Raw genomic sequence first — 6697 nt, forward strand, 5'->3', positions numbered from 1 at the left:
AAACATTTAATATTAAATAACTGAGGTTAACTTTATTTCTAGCATTATTTCATTCCACAAAGATGACCCATAAAATGTGCTCGTTAACTTGAGAAATATGGCACAAAATGTGGTGCTCTTTAACTTGAGAAATATGGCACAAAATGTGGTGCTCCTTAACTTGAGAAATATGGCATAGAATGTGGGTGTTTGCCTCGATATGAGGCTGAATAAAACCTCAAAGTTCTTTATTGATAAATAAACAATGAAGAGTCATGAAAAACTATTGGTCAAAATATTTGTACGAGAGGATTATTATTATTTTTAATCGGTTTATATTATAATTAATTATGTCAAACCAAAACGGAATAAAACATTTCAAACATCTCAACCTATTATGTACTTTTGTAAACAAATTCTTAGTTTTAAAAGTTGTCCATGAGATTTGTAACTTCATAGAACGTGCCACCTAAACCGTCAAAAGTGGGATAATTTTTTGTAAAATAAAATTTTTGGAATCCGTTCACGGGGTTTCGAACATAAAGCTAGGGTTTCATAGCTCCGGCATACATCAGCGGGTGTATCCCTTTTTGAAATCAGTTCACGGCGTCGCGAACATGAAGCTAGGGTTTCAAAGCTGCGGCCTACATAAGCCGGTGTATCCTATCTCGTTGTTATGAGATCGAGGGTTTCAAAGCTTCTGCCTACATAAACTGGTGTATCTCTTCTCATTTGTGGAGATCGACGATATATTCTGAAGGGCGTCATCGTTTAGATTCTAGGTCCTCCTGGAACGCCAGGTTTTGAATTTTCTCGTCTATATTTTGTGTTCTGTCGTGGTTCTACCCGCATCAGTAGTTTTTTGGTTGTACCAGGCAGCTCTCTAATGTGTCCAGCAAGTGTGATGATTCAATTAGATGTCTGAGATGGATTTTCCATTTCTGAGCGTTAAAATTTTGAGGCATTTACAATTATTCTGACTTGTTGCTACTTTTAAAATTTACTAGGGTTAGGTTTAGTTTGCCAAGTGAAAGAAAGATCTCCTTTCAAATTAGCGTTTAGGAAATGTTGGTAAATATCTTACAAAGGGCGTTTCCCATAATTTTAAAATATGATTTCTAATGGCTTAGTATAGTCCTTAAGGGTGCCTTTCTAAGCTCTCAGTGGATGGAGGGTGTTTTATTCGGCTCATAACCTCATTGTTATGAGATCGAGGGTTTCAAAGCTCCTGCCTGCATAATCGGTGTATCTTTTCTCATTTTCGGAGATCGAGGGTGTATTCGTAAGGGCGTCATCGTTTGGATTCTAGGTCTTTCTGCAACGCTAGGTTTTGAATTTTCTTGTCAGTATTTTGTGTTTTGTCATGGTTCTACCCGCATCAGTATTTTTTTGGTTGTACCAGGCAGCTCTTAATGTCCAGCAAGTGTGATGATTCAATTAGATGTCTGAGATGGATTTTCCATTTCTGAGCGTTAAAATTTTGAGGCATTTACAATTAGTCTGACTTGCTGATACTTTTAAAATTCACCAGTTTTAGGTTTAGTTTGCCAAGTGAAAGAAAGATCTCCTTTCAAATTAACGTTTATGAAATATTGGTAAATGTGCTATAAAGGGTGTTTCCCATTATTTTAAATATTGCTTTCTAATAGCTTATTTGAGTCCTTAATGCTGCCTTCCTAAGCTCTCAGTGGATGGAAGGTATTATATGCGGCTCATAACCGTGCGAAAATGGTGCCAGGGCTTGTAAGAGGTTCCTCTGAGCCCTCTTATTCTTCATGCATGTAGCATCAGCTTTTCCGACTTGATGCTCTTCTTTAAAAGTGTTACACTTGTAATAATAGGGTGAGTTATTGCCTGTTGTTGTTGTGTAGTTTGACCATACATGGAGTATTATATGTTTGAGATGGATTTTCCATTTCCTAGTGTTAAAACTAGCAATTACTCGTACTTTCTGGTTATGTTTAGTTTACCATGCGAATGGAAAGTCTCCTTTCAAGCTAACTTTTAGGGGATATTTATTTTTAAAAATGTTTTATTTTATGTCCAATTAGCACAGTCCTTAAGAACGCCTTCCTAAGCTCTCAGAGGATGGAAGGGATTCGGGTCATAACTGTGCGATAATGATGTCAGGGTTACTCAGAGGTTCCTCTGAGCCCTTCTCTTTTTCATGCGTGTGGCACCAGCTTTTCCGATTTGATGCTCTAATTTATACATATCACAATTGTATCAACGATGTGAAATATCTTCTGTTGTTGATGCTGTGCTATGTGTGCAGTTTGAGCATACAGGGAGTCCAGCTATGCTACGCTAGTGAGTGGAGTACATTCTTAACGGTTTGAACTTCTTGGTAGGTAAATTTCTTCCTATAGTGGTTGATCCTATGATGCATTTAAGGTTTGGTTATATTACCCTTGATTTAGGGTGTGAGTTCATTATTGCATTCTTCATGCTTGTGTAAGCCCTAATAGTTAGGGTTGCAGTTAACGGTTAGTTATGTTGTTCTTGATTTGGGGGTAACTTCTCCATAAAGGATGCATTTGACGGTTGGTTATATTACCCTTTATGTGGGGTGTGAGTTCGTTATTGCATTCTTCACACTTGTAAGCCCGGTTAGTTATGTTTTTCTTGATTTAGGGGTAACTTCGTTACTGCATTCCTCATACTTAGTTGCTTTGTACAAATATTAGTACCCCTTGTTCTATTGCAAATGAGACTTTTGAAAGTTGTCTGTTCAATGATGTAAATATAAACTGATTAGACTCGTTTGTTTTATTATCCCTTTGTTGTATTGCAAAGGAAACTATTGAAAGTTGTCTGTCCAATGATGTAAACATAAACTGATTAGAGTGGTTGTTTGTGCCTTCTTTGTAAGCCCGATGCTCCGCCTCTTTTAGTCCTGGATTTGTTAACCAAAAGGTCAAACATTGCCTTCAGTATGCCTTCACTATGTTAGATATTATCATTTGTTTTAAACTCTGCTTCCGTCGCAACTCCATTGATATATTACTAAAATTCCTGCATTTCTCTGTTTTTTCCTTTTCCTTTTCCATCTCAACCCTCTCCATCCATTGCCCTCATTACATCATTAGTTTCAGTGCATTTTGCCTTTCAAATAGTATTTGTGGAGTAATGGGGCTGCATTTAAGGGTCGGGCTTACTCTGAAGGCACTTACTTTGATGCCACCGATGAAGGCTAAGCTATGAGAGCTGAGGACACGATATGCTTTTGCAGTTTCTTGTTTGACTTGGTTCTTAATGTTAAATGTTTGATGTCGTTGGCTATGAAATTATGATTATTATTGATATTTGCCACTCCGAAAGCTTTATTTACTTTCTCGAGTTAAAGTTGCAATTATACATTTCTGGTAATAGATACCGTCTTCATCTTAACATTTGCCTACGCCCGTTCTTAGGCGTCACTACTACTGGAGTCTTAAGAACGAGTTAATGACCGTTAATGACCATTTTCTTTTTGTTGTTATTCAAAATGTGTGATCTCTGTGTATTGATAATAAGTTAGCTCGACATACGTAACTCGTGGTGGTGGACTGGACAAATGGGCACTACTCACTGGTCATCAAATTTTGTGATCGGAAGTTCACAAAATTTGAGTGGTTGATTACTACCACTCCCTCACTCATTCCCATTTTGGAAGGGCCACTGGTAACTTGTAATTAAATTTTGTAATGGAAATTACAAAATTTGAGTGTTTGATTGCCGAACCCTAAGATGACTTTATTCCTAGTAATTTCTGTTTTTATGAAAACTTAACAAATTGGGCCTAGCATCTGATCGTGAAGCAGTCCCCTGGGCAAATCCTATCTTTGCCATTGAATATTTTTTAAACAAATTCCATCCTTCATATATATATGAATTAGTAGCCAGGCAGCAGACTTTGTAACCACCAATTATTACGAGGAGCTGCTCAACGAGACTCGCAAGCTCACTGAATGATAGTGGAAGAAAGCTTGGAGTGTAAGGTTCGTTCGGAGTTCTGGGATCACTACTTCAATTTTGCGTGTTCCCGAGTTTTTCTTTCACAAACACACTGTCATTGCATTCATGGATAATTGAGAAGATATTAAGAGGAGAAATATTGAATCAAAGAGATTCAATGAATGTAATCCACGATAAAAAATGTGGTTGAATCAAGGAATCTATTAATATCAGTGTTGCAGCTTTAATACAGATTGTTGTTGGACGAGGGGACATACCAGATTGTTGTTCGACGAGGGAGAGCGGAAATTTGAGACTCGACTTTTAAAAAAGAGTTATGCACATGGACAATGTAAACCCGTCACACATTTTGAGCATAGATATTCAATCTTGACAACTTTATACATTAGATGAATATTGGTTTTCAATACATAACCCTGCGAAACATTTGTTTCCTACTACTACTGTAGTATCATAAAAAAAAATGTAAATGTTAGCAAAATAATGGTAAATAAGTGTTTTGCTTAATTTGCAAGATGTTCAGGCAATTAATATCAATCAAGTCAATCAAATAAATTGTTTCAATATATGCCGGTATTAGTTAATCATTTGTTTGAGCAGTTTTGATGGTGTTCTCTCCGTTGTCCAGGGAGTTTATTTTATTTTTTGAATAGTAGTCATGAAACCTCTCTCTATACATAATTGTTGATGGGATTTTATTTTATTTTATACATTAAATGTTGGTGGGATTTTTATTTTTTTTTGCCAAACAAGGATGTGGACTTTTTTTTGGTTAAATTTAAATTTTAGTTTGAAATGGTATTTGATGCTTGGTCGTTGTATCTCACTGACTTGCTCATATCGACGTTAAAATTTGTTAGATCATTTTGAAATGGTGGTTTTGTTTCGATTTAACTTGTTCAACTAGGAAGTTTAAACAAAATAAGAATAAAGTGGCCAAATAGCATTAAATGAGCAGGGTCTATATATGCCCTCCGTTATTTTGGTCCTGGCATAACGCGCCTGGCAAAATCAATCACTGGGCATATACCGATTTAGATTTTGGTCCTGTCAGTCCTGGATTTTTTTCTAACAGTGGGCATATATACCTAAATCAGTGGGCATATACCGATTTAGATTTTGGTCCTGGCAGTCCTGGCAAAAATTGAACAGTGGGCATATACCCCTAAATCGAACAGGGGGCATATACAGTTGCGAACAGGGGTCATTTACAGCTCTGCCCACCTTTCGATTTTGGTCCTAAATCGAACAGGGGGCATATACAGCGGCCCACCTTTTGATTTTGGTCCTGGCCAAATTTAACGGGGGCATAGCCAAATTTAACGGGGCATATACAGCTGCCGTTCATTTAATGAGCTATAGAATACTGTATATTTGTTGCCCTTATTTTTGAAGGGTCATACTTTTGATTGTGCCTTGTTGGGTAGTCGTTGCAATTGATTAGCCTCACTGTATATTTGTTGCCCTTATTTTTGAAGGGTCATACTTTTGATTGTGCCTTGTTGGGTAGTCGTTGCAAGCCTCACTGTTCGGTAAATTTTTTTGAGCCCCACTGTTCGGTATTCATACTTAATATGAGCCTCATTTTTGTGTAGCTATTTTTGAAGCGTGTGGGCGAACTTTTGATTGAGCCTTGTTGATTAGTCTTTATTGTTTTCATTGTTTAATAGGTTTAATAGATATCTTTGAGGTGTGGTATTCGTACTTTTGATTGAGTCTAATATCAAATTATAATTGACATATCTTGAAAACAAAAAAATACCAACATACCAAAACACAACTTATTAATAATAATAATGATGATGGTAGATTGTAGATTTTTACATTTAACAAAATCGAAGTTTAAATAATTAAATGATTGACTTGACGATTAAGAGTTTTGGTTAACCCACTCTAATTTCATCTCTATTTCTTTGCTCAATAAAATGGTCTTCATCTCTATTTCTTTGCTCAATAAAATGGTCTCTAATCTCCCGAAACTTTTGTTGGCAAATGTTTGCATGGCTGACACCTTTTCAAAATAGCAGAATTGATTTTCAGATTGGCATTTTTAATTATCGATATTGATGTTCGGATTGGCATTTTATAGGTTTTTTTCGATTAATGATAATATACTATCATTAAAGTGTAAATATTGTTCCATCAATAATTTTCTTTAATTAAGATTGTTTGCAATGTATAAATATATTGCATCTCACTATTTAACAGTTATTAAAATAAAACAATTCACATATAATTGGTTACTATAATATATTTTCACACTAATAGATTATGGAACCAGAACTCTGTATTGTAAATTTCTACCATTTATTTACATGACACCTTTCTCATTCTATCTTTTTTCAATAGGTATTATTTTTCAGATTTTTTGATATATTATAAATTTCCACCATTTATTTACATGGCACTTTTCTCACTCTTTTTTCAATAGGGTATTATTTATCAGATTTGTTGATGTAGTTACATCCGAAATGTCATCGACATTAATACTAATTATGTTGATATACAATATCCCTTTAGATTTTTAAGACTTGCTAGTTTTTTATCCAAACTTAATGGTTTTTAACGCCTCAATTATCAACATTGTTTATGTTTGCAGGTCTACATTTTTCAATTTTTTCAACTTGGTTTTTGAGTTAGCAGGTGGATATTTTCGCATTTCACATAATAGACGCAATTTTTCAACTTGGTTTTTGAGTTAGTGTTACAGGTAGATATTTTCGCATTTCACATGATAGACGGAATTTGTTTCCTCCAATAG

General features: G+C 35.3%; 2 non-coding genes across 2 annotated transcripts; both read left to right on the forward strand.

The window, feature by feature from the left end:
* The first annotated feature begins 869 nt into the window (after window positions 1-869).
* LOC149159829 (small nucleolar RNA Z266) lies at window positions 870-967 on the forward strand. Its single transcript, XR_016262159.1, has one exon. It is a non-coding gene; the product is annotated as a small nucleolar RNA Z266 (small nucleolar RNA).
* Window positions 968-1392: 425 nt separating this feature from the next.
* Window positions 1393-1493, forward strand: LOC149159830 (small nucleolar RNA Z266). Its single transcript, XR_016262158.1, has one exon. It is a non-coding gene; the product is annotated as a small nucleolar RNA Z266 (small nucleolar RNA).
* The last annotated feature ends 5204 nt before the right edge of the window (window positions 1494-6697 follow it).

Source organism: Pinus tabuliformis, chromosome 5_2 (genome assembly GCF_031772625.1).
Source record: "Pinus tabuliformis cultivar Carrire ecotype Pingquan chromosome 5_2, CPIR1, whole genome shotgun sequence".
Lineage (NCBI taxonomy): Eukaryota > Viridiplantae > Streptophyta > Pinopsida > Pinales > Pinaceae > Pinus > Pinus tabuliformis.